General features: G+C 33.3%; 1 protein-coding gene across 1 annotated transcript in view; it reads right to left on the bottom strand.

Annotated features, from left to right (window-relative positions):
- Positions 1 to 14,235, bottom strand: part of LOC131682066 (uncharacterized) — a 311,928-nt gene that overhangs the window by 130,473 nt on the left and 167,220 nt on the right. Inside the window, exon 4 of the mRNA XM_058963245.1 lies at positions 14,091 to 14,142. The gene's annotated coding sequence lies outside the window, so the exon portion shown is untranslated. The remainder of the gene's footprint in view (positions 1 to 14,090; positions 14,143 to 14,235) is intronic.

Raw genomic sequence — 14,235 nt, 5'->3', positions numbered from 1 at the left:
ATGGCAGTGGACAACACTGGCAATATTTCGCCCCCCTAGAAAAAGGATCTCAACACGCAGCAGAAAGCTGTGTATGAACGAGACAAAAAACTTGTATTCAACTTAAATTTTATTCCAGTCTTCTAAATAGAAGTTTCTAAGATCATTCTCATTATAATCCGGTTAGTCTCGCACTTTTTATCCAAATACTCCCATTTATTTATATACATATATGTACATTTTGATCCATCATTCCATCAACGAAGAACTTATTTCTAGCACATCTAGTGGACATATAATAACCCATACAAAAAAGTCCACTGTCTCTGCGCTTGGCTGCTGTTATAAGCAAGGATGCAAAATGCCTACCTTTTCTGCGGCTGTATTTTTTCTGCCTACATTCTCATTTCTCTTTTGACGCTGCTGTCGTTCGCTATTGCAGGACGCCCAGCGCTGTACGGCAGTCTGTAAGCAAAGCAGTACCATGACAAAGAAATACTGCCCCCAGTACAGCCACCAGACGCGAGCGGTACAGCTTCTCTTTCCTTATTTTACACTTTTTAATATTTTTAATCTATTCAATATTTTCAATCAAAAACGACGACAATAAATGCGGTTCGTTTACGCCACGACCGGCATCATCGCTTTCGTGTGCGGGCCTCTCCCTTTGACTACGCAGAGAAAAGTGTACCAAGCGAGAGAACAAACTTTACTACGCCACACTCTCACCGAGCAGTCGGAGTACAGCAGCAAAACAAAAATGTAGTCTACTGCTCTACGGGAAAATGTACTCGGTTTGGCTACCGTTCTGGCAAGAGTTGTAGTGATGCGTCGATGTAGCGGGCTGTACGGCTTGTGCAAATGTAAATATACCGAAACAAATGTAGTTTACCAGTACCTTTGGCATCCCTGGTTATAAGGCTTTTACGTCCAGGTCTGAGTTCGATTTTCTCCACTTGAAATAACAGCCATTTGAGTCAAAGATGTTGAATTTGGACTCGTTGACGAAGTTTACAATCTTTCCAATATTCTGATAAAATGTTTCAATGTTGTTTAGTAAATAAAAAATCAATTATTTGTTCTTCTCATTGATGAACAGCTTCTTGCTCAGAACACAGGCATTGTAATTGTCCGTTCTCCATACATTACGAACCGTACCAGAGCAGACTTATACTTAAATGCTATGATTCAATTTATTTACCATGTATATAACATGAATTACTCGATTTTCCCAAATTTTTCTAATTAAAAATCGTTTATTTCTCATCTTAAATTGTTTTCAGTTCAAGTTTTTCGTAATATCTGCTCTACGTTTCGCCACATCAAAGCTTTTAACGACATTTTAAATAGTTGAACGCAGCCTTTGAACAATTTCAAAGATTTCATGAAGTGATTTACCTTCATTTTGGTGAGTAATAATTAGTTTTCGTCCCATAGCGGCAGCTAGTTTACTTTTTTTTAACCATTACGTTAATTTGAGGGAATTTCTTAAACTAGTGTAGAGGAAACTGTGCCAATGAACACTTTTCTGTAGTCATAAAATCTATTTTTCTAAGTAAAACAAAAAATAAAGAAATAACAGGTCTTAAAACTGACTAATGAATTGACTTTTTAAAAGTTTACGAATATGAAATTGTGCCATTTTCACACCAAGTAATGATTTTTTATGTGTAGTGTACGGAAACTTTTACACTTTAGATTACAAATGATAAGAAAATGACAGATGATGATTCTACTACCACATGTACAAAACAATACCTATATTAAATAGCGCAAACATTTATGAAACAATATTAAACATATACACTAGAGGTGTACGAATATGAGATTGTGTCACTGTACACCTCAAAACAGAGGGATTCCATGAGAAACCGGTCGACCACAAAATACGACCATCGTCGATTCGAACGAAACTTCGAAGTCGTGTTCGGTTTATGAATCTCCACGATTTTCTCTGACAATTGCAATATATTGATAAAAGAGCATTTTTTCAAAAGGGCGTAAACATTTCTACGTGCAATAATTTCATTTTTTTTTCGATTACTGTATTTTATACAGCAAAACTTTCTGAGAACGAGTTTCAGGGAATGAATATTTATGTACAAAAAATATACACTGACAAAAATGCTGTCATTTTTCACAAAAACAATAATCTATTGTAAAAATTTAAATGGCCAAAAAACCATTTTTTATTTTTTTTATATTTTGGCAACAAAAACCTAAAGAAAAAAGAAATATTTTGAATATAATTGTATGATGGGGAAGTTATCAGTAAAAAAGTTTTTCTAACAATAACTTCAATCTTCATACGTGATTTTAAATTTCATACTAATTGACATACAAAATTGTAATTTTATTACAGAATATAATTCTAAGTATCATTTTAAATCAAAATGCATTTAACAAAAATCATCCAAAATGCGATAGTTTTTGAGATATTTGGAATTTTTCCAGCAAAACCAGTTAATTCGTGTAATTATGCACTTTTCAAAAGTTATTCGCATTACCCCATCACAAAATTTTAAAAATCTAATGCTTATCGTTTTATAGACGTAAAAGAAACTTTTTCATTGTATTTGGATCATGGATCAATAAAATCTATAAAAAAGTTTTCTTAACAATAACTTTTGACGTAGTTTTATAATTCATACTAATTGCTGTCAAAAATACAATTTTCTTTTTGAATATGATTCTAAACGCCATTTTAAATCAAAATGCTGATAACAAAACATTTCTGAAATGTAGTGGTTCTCGAGATATTTTTTTCAAATTTTGTTTCAACAACTCAATTCTTTTGATTTATCACGACCTTTTCAGAAGTTATTCGCGTTTCTCCATCAACAACAATAGGTTTTTCAAAAGGCCCATAACATTTCCTGTAATTTCTCTTTTGATACCAAGGCGATATTATAACCCATTTGAAAGCTACATGAAAACATCCTGGATATGATTGAACTATTTAATTTAATCATAATAGTATTTTGATTGTTTTCGTATAGCTTTCAAATGGTTTACAATATTACTTTGATGTCTAACGGAAAGTTACAGGAAATTTCATGGGCCTTTTGAAAAACTTATTGTAGTTGATGGAAAAACGCGAATAACTTCTGAAAAGGTCATGATAAAAAAAATTTGAAATATCTCGAGAACCACTACACTTCAGAAAATTTTTGATATTAGCATTTTGATTTCAAATAGCGTTTAGAATCATATTCAAAAACTATCTCAAAAACTCTCGTATTTTGAGAGATTCTTGTTAAATGAATTTTGATTTAAAATGATACTTAGAATTATGTTCTGTAATAAAATTACAGTTTTGTATGTCAATTAGTATGAAATTTAAAAACATGTATAAAGTTATTGTTGGGAAAACTTTTTTACCGATAAGTTCTCCACATTCGAAATGTTACTTTTCACTTTAGGTTTTGTTGATAAAATTAAAAAAAATAGAAGAAATGTTTTTTTTTGCAATTTAAATTTTTAACGCAAATTTTTGTTTTTGTGAAAAATAGCGCAACATTTTTTCAGTGTTTTCTGAAACTCGTTCTCAGAAAGTTTTGCTGTATAAAATACAGTATTCGAACAAAAAATTCGAAATTAATGCACGTAGAAAATTCTGCGCCCTTTTAAAAAATTGCTCAAAATAATCTTGCTGATTGTAGAAAATGTTTAGTCTTCCATGCCCGTGAATCGTGCAATGTTTCATAGAAATCTAAGATGGTCGGTCACGATTTTAAATATTTTCGGACGGATCTTCGTGGAATTCTTCGACAACTTATTTTCGAGATTAGCTGTCACTTCCGCAATTTTCATTATTTTGTTATGAAAATTTGGAAAAAATATTATTCAAATATTGGCCGAATAAATCAATATTTTCTGTATCGACAAAAAAAATAAAAAAATGTCGGTTTTACCGAAAATACATTACTTCCTTTAATGATGTTATAGAATTCCTCATGAAAAATATCGAACATTCCATCGGTATCATTGTCTATTACAGCTGAAACATTGCCATGCCGCGGCAGCGGCTAATCAAAGCTAACGCACGAACCAACCGACCCCCGTCCGCCCATATTTCGCTGAGGTTAGTTAAACTATTAAAACATCATCGCAAGACAAATCTGCAGTGTTGTAAACCTTGCGTAGTATATAGTTAGGTAGGGCACTTATTCGCAATAATTATCAAACACAAAAAAAAGAACAATAAAACTGTGGAAAGAAGTGTGCTTCAACTTTGTGACCGACCGCACGGGGATCACGTATTGTAACTTGTATACTACCTATTGTAAAGCCCAGTCAAGGTGAATGTCAACTCTTTTGCACTGCGAGATAAATGCGCGACGTTGGGCTGGTAATTATGACTGACTGACTGACTGACGACGATTTAACGGTGGGAATTCTATGCGTCGGTAGAGGTTTATGATAATTAGTGACTTGATTTTGCTTAGGATGATGATTATATGCGGCTGTTACCTATGCGACCTCGGGTAAGATCTCGGTTGTCCGCTGATTTGAAGTTATGGACTTAAAAGGGGGCAAAGCTAGGTATTTCATCACAAGTTGGAGTCCATTGCAATATTATCATGATTTGCATTGTAAGAATACACAGATGAACAGATTCCGATGCAAACCACGTACAATCACAATAGTAGAGACATGGTCGAAAGGTAATGACTAAGTCATTTATGATAATGAGTTTTGACTATTTTGATTGATTTGGTTTATTTCTCAAGTGTGCTACTTCTTGTTTAATTAATTAAATTGGACTCTGAAAACTCAAATCCATTAACTTTTTTTAAAAATCTTTGGGAAGAGATTTGATTAGGAATGGCAAGATTTTTCCGCTCACGCGACAGTTCTTAGTCCTTCGGAAGCCGCGATAATGTCGGCCTAACCGAGGATCTATTCAAAGTCTATTTCTATTTCGCGGTCTTCACCTTTCTGCAGTCAAAGTATTCAGGCTCTGATGTCCACTCGTAACAATGAACTAAAGTCCAAAACAGAATGACGGTATGAAAAGTCCAGCTACGTCTCAGTCTTCGATATGGGGGTGCATTGATGCTCACTAATTTGATTAAATATTGTTCAAAATAATTTTGGAAGTATATTGTCTGATCACTACATTGAGAACCTATTGTGAGGAATAACTGCCTGAATTATTATGAGCTCTTTTTTTGAAGAAATTGAGAATAGAAAGTTCGGTTCGAATAGGTTGATTGTATATAAAACATAAACTTGCTCACCGAAAATAAAATATTTCAAGTTAGTGGATATTAATGGTGCATATTTGCGTACTGAATTGAATGGGAACTGGGTCTCAAGTAAGCAGTAATGGTAAAGAAAAGATAAATAAATAATCGAAACCTTTTTCTACGGTCACGATCACAATCATTCGAAATTGTCAACTTTGGCAAATCTTTTAATATATAATTTTGGCGGTTGGTTTCGACTAAATAGAAAACAAGTAAGTCTACTAAGATACTAAACTAAATGTACCCTAGTATTACAATGTTTATGATGTGCTCTGTTTCTATGTATATTTTACTAAATAATGCATTGCAAGGTATAGATTAATTATTATTATTGCTAGATTGATAAAAAACGTCGTCCATTGTTGCTTATTTTTAAGGTCAGTTAAAAATAAATGAAATTTATATTTTAATTTCTGTATTAGGCTTATTACTTATTCATTTTTTCGCTTTTTTAATTTTGTTTTATGCTTTTTTTTCCTTTTATTTTTCAATGTTTATTGGGTTTGTTCAGTTTATTCGTTATTTTTTTCATTTTACTGATTGTTTTCATTTTACTAGTTTAATTCACTTGATTTCACGTTTTCGTAATTTAATTATTTTATTATGTTTTACTCATGTTATTTATTCTTTTTCTTTTGATACATTTCTTTTAGCCATTTGATTTATTTATTTTATTCTTGTCAATAATTTTTATTGATTTGATTTATTTTATTAATTGGATTTAATTAATTTATTGAATTGATTGAATTTATTTTCATTATTTAATTTATTTCTTTAATTTCATACTTTTAATTTATTTGATTAATTTGCTTTATTTAATGCATTTGATTCGTTTGGTTCATTTGATTTATTTGATTCATTCCGCCAATTTCGTTTATTTCATTTCGTTAATTTCGTCAATTTCGTAAATGCCGTAAATTTGATTAATTTAGTTAATTTCGTTAATTTTTTTAATTTCGTTATTTCTTTAATTTCGTTAATTTAGTTAATTTAATTAATTTCGATGATTTCGTTAATGTAGTTCATTTTGTTAATTTAATTAAATTCGTTAAATGCGGTAATTTCGTTCATTTAATGAATTTCTTTAATTTCGTTCATTTGGTTAATTTCGTTAATTTAATTATTTTGGTTCATTTCGTTCATTTCGGCCATTCCGTTAATTTCCTTCATTTCGTTCATTTTGTTTATTTAGTTCTTTCGTTCATTTCGTTTATTTCGTTCATTTAGTTCATTTCTTTTATTTCGTTCATTTCTTTTATTTTATTTATTTCGTTAATTTTACTCATTTCATTCATTCTTTGATTCTTTTAAATCTTTTATTTATTGCGTTTATTTCGTTCATATCGTCCATTTTATTCATTCCGTTCATTTCATATATTTCGTTCATTTAGTTCTTTCGTTTATTTCGTTAATTTCTTTTATTTCGTTCATTTCGTTAATTCCGCTCATTTCATTCAGTTTATTATTTGTTTCTTATTTTATATATTGCATTCATTTCATTCAATTTATTTACACATGCTAGTTAAGCTGAAACAACTGGTTTATGTTTTCCAGTTCGTGCCCAGACTGTTAGAATTTAGTTTTTGGCTCCACTTCAATTTTTTCTGCATGGTGTGCGTCTTGGTTATTTTTCTGTCTTTGGGTATATTGTGCGCAATGAATCCAAATCAAAAATAAATGGCAATAATTATCATTTGACTTTCTCGCGAAATTAAAAGAGAATATATGAATCGTAATATTTTTTTATTTTTCAACTGAAACTGATTGGCCAACTGATATAAGTTTTGTTATTTTTTCATCGAATAGCTTTTACTATTTCTGGTAGATTTTTTCTAATCTTTTAAATAAGATCGAAAGGAGTACATAGAAATGTAAAAATCCCATATATTTTCCTAATAGTTTTTACTTTTAGGAATTGATATTGTATAGTGCCAGGTGTTTGGTTTCTTAACCAAAATAACTAGCGTTCGTTTACGCTTCCTCGTCAGAAAACCATGATTTTGCTTCCCAGAACATCATTCGGGTCTTGCCAATTAGAAAGTATGGTTTTTAGTGTGGCGCATTCTCCTCGTCAGTAACTAACGCCAACTTAATACTAGTTAAATCAGTCCAACCATCACCAAATTGGCGCTAGTTAGACACTAAAATTCAAAATGTCTCACGTCTTGTGTGAACACACTAAACTAGTGCTAATTTGGGTACTCGTTCAGATACAACGCCTAGCTTCGCCCCAAGTTTGTGTTAGTCATCTGCGAGATTAGTTCGAGATACAAAAATCCAACTTAATTTTTTTTGTTTTAGCCAAAATAGTAGAAAAGGATTTTGTTTTATTTCTTTTAGTTTCATATTGAAGAGTTTGAAATTACCTTTAATTTGATATCAACATTATGGAAACCAATCAAGGCGTTCTTTTGTAGTCCGGGACGCCAACTGAAAAAAAAACATGTCGACTTTGCGCGACTCTCCCAAATGAACGAATATATTTTAACGAAAGAAAATTCACATATTAATAATAAAGTCTTAAATTAGTTAAAGAATTTATGTTTCGTCTTCGTCTCGTCAGAATCCGATACTAGTTCAGAGATAGGACTAAGCTAGCGCTGGTTTGATGTTAGCTCCAAAAACTGTTTAAATTGCCGTAAGGTTCTACTGTATCGATTTTGTTGGCTATTTTCGGCGAAGACTAAGAGAAATGAAAGCAATGAAATTGAAAGACGGATAGGTATTCTAAAGCGAATCGTCATGTTTTACCGCGGGCGTCGGCTGTAAAACATGATGATGAGTTATGTTCTATCAATGACCATGCGGTAGACGTGGGTGCCCTAGTGCTTCCTGATGGCCCGCAAGAACAGGAGGCAGATGAGAATTATTTAAGTCGAAACTTGGTTTGTTTAGCAAGCCAATGTCATATGCACTATGCTATATTTCTCCTTAGTGGAGACATTTTAGGCAAAACTATTTTGAAGTAGAATACTTCTAACGTTTCAATATGGTCCCTTTTTAAAAATTTCTGTTGAGATATTTTTCCAGTTTTCAAATGCGAATAACTTCCGTTGTACTGATCGAAATCGCTATATTTTTGCACTACCTGATCGGAAATATGTGCACGTATATTGTATTTGATTCCGTAAAATGTACGTCTATTATATAAAACGAAAATAATGTATTTTGTAAAGGCGGTGATTATCTGCGCTGATTGGTCCGTACAATTCAACCAAGCAGCGAGCGTTGCTAGGACTGCCTCTTTGTTATCCAATGAACTTCGCCAGGTATAAAAACGGCAGATAAGAGAAAATTCGTCAGTTTGCTTTCTGACCTCGTAGTAGCTGCTACGTTTTGTGTCAGCTCAAACTCTTCGGTTTGAATATATTCAATAACTGCCGCCAGGCATCATTCCATGCAATGATGCACAGGCGTGCCAGTTTCATGAATACAATGATCAGCACACATCACAGAAAAAGTTTCGCAGTTCAATAAACGGATTGCATGTGTGCGCTTGCGAAGGGGTGGGTGGGTGCGAGAGCCCCGCTCTTTAAATTATGCATGGCGGGCTCAGATAAACTTATCACTTGGTTAATTTTCTTTTGGCAAGCGGTAGTGCGATTCAGGATGACGATTTTAATAGCATTGGTTTGGTTGTTGTGTTGTGTAAAAGAGATGATGTTGGCTTTTTGGATACTGATATAATATGTTTCTGTCATTGATTTGATGCTCCGGCCAAACTGGGACAACTTTTTACATATTATCTATGTATATGTTATAAACACAGTTTAATTGTATAACATGTATGACGGGACTTGTACATCCACATTAAGACCGGTTTATTTTATGTTCAGCTAAATGATTTTACTTATTTTGCAGTTCAACTAGTGAAATGCTCCATTAGAAGTAATGTCTTGGCGCTACATTCGTTGCAGGGTTATTACGAAAACTCCTCGCTAATAAACTTGCTTGGTGAAGGTTTGAACATATTATGTATAGGGCATTCGCCTTAACTCTTAATGCTGACATTCCACGCGCAAATTCCCTTCTGCTGGCTCTTAACTGTAGAGTAAGTACCGTAAACCGGGGTGACATTGATCACTTTTCGAAGTATTCATTACATGTTTTTAGACGCGACACATTTTTTTCAAGTTTAATATTTTTAAACCATGTACTGATGTATGGAGAACATGATTGGATGGTTTTACCAAAAATTGTCCGCTTACAGTTATTTTTCCAAAAATTATTTCAAGTTGAAGTCCGTTTTCGTATTCTAGGGGTGACTTTGATAAACTACATGTTCACCCACATTAAGTTATTGATGTCAATGCTTTTCATTCAAAAGTTTGTTTAAACTAATTTTGGAAAGATAATCATTGTTAAATAGATGTTAATTGGTATTATAAAAAGTATTTCAGTGTACTGTAAAATTCGAGTACCAAAATTGTATAATTTGTGTCCAACTAGAATAAAAGATTCGGAAAACCTTTAAAATTGCTAAAATTGTTTTATTTCAGTGCTTTATCAATGTACAAAAAGTTTCATCCATTTTAACACGTTGGAATATTGAACAATAAAAAAATGTTGCGAATTTTAGCTTAAAAAAGCTTTGAAATAATTGCCAACTAGTTTCACAAAAAATTTATTTAAAATAAACAAACTCCTTAAACTCAATTTGGCACATTCCAATCTAAAGAAAAATAAAAACTTACTTGTAATTTAAAACTCTTGCGCAAATCTGAGATTGATTTGTTTTATAAAAAATAGACACTTTATGAAGCTTCGTAAAAATAAGGTAAAGTCAAATTTCGGTTTTTTGTAGTTTTTGTACCCAAAAACCGAACAATATACTCATAAAGTATAACAAATCAATATTTTATAAGTTTAGAGTAAAAATCATTTCAAATTAAAATGATTCGGTAAACTATTCTGGTTTAATAAGCGATCTACGAAAAAAATTTCGACTGATCAAAGTCACCCCGATGATCAAAGTCACCCCGGTTTACGGTACAATTTATAGTAAATTTAAAAACTATTTGTTATCCGATTTGGCTCTTAATTGCATTTTGATTCCACTATGCATATGTGTAATTCAATAATTAGGGCCGGTGGGTAATGAAGGTGGTACTATCCACAAGAAAATAATCGAGTTGGTAATTGCTCACTTGAAACTTTGGAACAAACCTAACATTTGAATTTTGCCACGCATGTGTCTCGGGTGCACGTTTGAAATTTTCGAGGTATGACCGAGATTCCATTTGCACAAATGCGTCGCAAGTGATTTATGCGAATGTAATGCAAGCGTTTGTAGAGGTTGATGGGGTAAAATACACCCCTAAGAAAATATAATCATAACTTAGCACATCATTTGGGAGAATTTAATTAATGATATCATTTAGCCAACATTTTACCCTGAAATCACAATCGCTTTGCAAAATATTCAGAAACATGCAAAATATTCAATCTTTCTAAATCATTATAAAGTGCTCTTTGAAAAATGGATAGGGAAAAACGCACCTGTGCAGGGGTGAAATGCACGACAACAACGGGGCACAATACATCATAACAAATATCGAAATAGCTGATTTAAATGCAGAACATAGCAAAAATTGTAGCGTTCGAATTAACAGCCTAATACTACGTTCACACTACGAGTTAAAACATGTTTTAACGCTATCTTGAAGACATTTTTCTTGTTGCTAATTATTATAACATGTTTTAACTCCGTAGTCTGAACGTAGTATAAGGGACCATCCATAAATGACGTAGCATTATATGGGGGAGGGGGAGTTTTGTATTTTGTGACGATGTGTGACGACAGGGGGAGTAGGGGGTCATGTCATGCTACGTAGCTTTTTTAAATAGGGGTTGACCAGATGTCACGACAATCTTACCCATTTCATCTAACTAACATCGTTTTTGATTTTAAAAAAAAACAACGAGGGAGGTTAGGGTTACCGTCAAGCTATGTAATTATCAGGGGGGGGAGGGGGTATATGGAATTTTGTGACGAAATGCTACGATGGGGGAGGGGGGGGGTGTTAAAAATCACTCAAAAAATGCTACGTCATTTATGGATCATCCCTAAGTGTATTCTACTTCAATTCGGTTATGTCTCTGACATTACCTACCCATCTTTTTTCTTCACTAAGGAGAAAATTTTTTTAAACCACATTTGCGAGGAAAGGTGTGCCCTATAACTAAATTAGTTAAGGAATTTGCGATCCTCATCAGTTTGATCAGAACTTTTGCTTACGGGGCATCACGCAGGACTAGGGATTTGTTTAGAAATACAAATAGTGTTTTCGTTTTTGAAGCTAGCGTTAATTTCTGTCACTAAGTTAGTGTCTGATTCTGATGTGACGAAGCCGAAATGCAGATTCTAATTTTGTTATAGGTTTTGTACTATTAACGCACAATTTCTGGTTAGTGGAGAAAAAATAGTTTCTACCTAAAATATTTCTCCACTAAGGAGAAATATACATAATAAATAGTTTTAAAAATAAAAAAAAGTTTAATCATTTAGCATGGAAACTTTTTTTGAACTACGCGCAAAGATCCAGTATGATGACCCCCCTTAAAATTTATCACTGTAATTTTGTGTGTACTATTTTGATCTAGTTTTTCGCCTTTAACGTAGGGTGCACGAACCATATCCATTTCATTAACCGGGATGCTTGTCAGAATGTCGCATTATTTCGTTGATAACTCGATTTATAGTGATTAGATTACAACGTACCCTCATTTACGCTGCCATTTGAACTTATGCTTTCAATAGATAGGGGACAGCAGGTGCTAAGATGTATTAGGGTACAGTGACCCTACTTTATAGAAAAACAAGATTTGGATCGTAGGGTAATTTGGGGAGAGATTTTTAAAAATCGATCCTGCATCAAAGCAAACCATTCAATAATTGATGAAATGATTTTTACTAATTGCGACAAGTTTCTAAAATACTGTGAAATGGTTTTTGTAATGAAAAAAAATCATCAAATTTCCATGAACATTTTACAAAAAAAGGTCATTGCGGGAGAGATGCCGCATGTGCGGGTAAGACGCCGCACCGTGGTCACAAACTGAAAAATGGTGAACAAAAGTATTTTTTGGCTCTCATTGATGTTTTTGTGATTCAGTGTCTTCAGCTGAGTTTCCTGAAGTTTGATTGCACCTATAAATCGGCTAGCACCTTCACTTTCCTTAAGGGGGTACTACCAGTTCCAGAATCATTTTTTGTTCAATATTTTAAAAATATTTTTCTTTCTCAACCTTGTGTAACGGTTAAGTTGGTGTAACTTAATTCAGGACACTATTTATCTATATGCTTGTACGATATACATATCTATGTGTTAGTAGAAGTTCCTTAAAAGCACTGTTTGGCTGTTTCTCCCAATGAATTTATACAACTTAGGTTTGTTCTTGAAAGATTCATTTTGAAAAAGCATCAATTCGTTCAAATTTTCGCGTTTATCTCAATATTGACATCACTACAAATCAATGCGTTCACGAAAATTAGTGCCTGAAACTTTAAAGAGTAAACCGAAGTAACTAATACTTAGATACATGTCGCCCATTTAAATATATAGATAAATAGACTTATAATCTTATATGTCACTGTGTTAGGTCCGTTAGTTTGTGGATATACCTTATTAAGAACCTATACCTGACGCAAACGATCATTTAATGACATTCCGGGGTGAAAAAAATACATTTTAGCTATGCATCTTCTTCCATTGAGAGCATCTCACTCGCAATTTTGATGCGGCATCTCTCCCAATTGTAGGGGAGAGATGCCACACGACGCCATTTTCCTCTAAAATTATGGATGATCGTGCTCATGATCAGAATGCCTTCTAAAAGGTCCTAGCTATTCAACCGATACATGATTTACCAAAAAAAAATCGAACAATTTAAAAAAACGAAATTTTAATGTTGTGCTGAAAAATTTTCGGCACTCCGTGATGCAACTGAACGCACAAAATCATTAATCAAATTTTCGTGAGTCATTAAAATGGATTATTTTACATCTCTAGAGTTATAATTCTTCGAAAGACAAACTCACAATATCATATTACCGTATAAAAGTAACCCCATATACGAGATATAGAGAGTGCGGCATCTCTCCTGACGCGGCATCTCTCCCGAAATTACCCTAATCCAAAGCTTAAATCTAGGATCATGTGTGAACAAACCTTCTATTGGAGCTGATTCTCTGCGCGCGGATTTAACTCTAGGACTATAGTGATAGGATTTGTAGTGAAGATAATTTGAATTGAGCGACTAAAAATAAAAGTCGCAAGGACAGTACATGCTCCGCAAAACCCTCTTTAATTATACTAGAGCCGATTTTCCACTATCGGTTTATTTTGAACCAGGATTACCGTTAGACCTGGTTTACAAGGTTAGCGAGGGTGAAGAAATCGGCTCTTAGAATGTAAACTTCAAGCGCAAGGATCTGAAAGGGGCCTTTCAGCATAAGAATCGCTTAAAAAGTTCTGCTCCGAAATGTATATCGTTACAATAACAATCACGATTGAAAGCTGGCGATAAAAACTAATTTATAAGAATCGGATAAATTTTTTCAGCACCGATTTTTGAAAAATGTATCACTGTTTTTTTACAGATTAACGCTACAACCAAAGCGAGACTTGAATATTCGATTAGCAATTGCACTGGGCAGTGGAGCACACTTCCAATCAAATTATTCGCTACGCAATTTGGTTAAAACCTAGTTACACTACAAATGTGCCGTGCCATTAGGTAGTACATTTGAACGCAATTATTTAGACTTGCATCTGGGCTCTCCTGTTGTCAGTAATGACGACGCACGTCCAATAATTACCCTAGCAAATGTGATGATTTAGACTGCATATCTCTTACCTTCGACTATAGACCTTTTCACGTGGATGGCAGCAAGTTCGACAAATGATTTCTGCGGAAAAGACGGAAAAGAAAGACATCATTATTTTTGATTATCACTCAATGACACGCTTATATAGTGTTTGCTACAGTTCAAATTAAGATA

This window comes from Topomyia yanbarensis, chromosome 2, assembly GCF_030247195.1.
Source record: "Topomyia yanbarensis strain Yona2022 chromosome 2, ASM3024719v1, whole genome shotgun sequence".
Taxonomy (NCBI): domain Eukaryota; kingdom Metazoa; phylum Arthropoda; class Insecta; order Diptera; family Culicidae; genus Topomyia; species Topomyia yanbarensis.
This window is presented reverse-complemented; position numbering and strand designations above follow the sequence as displayed.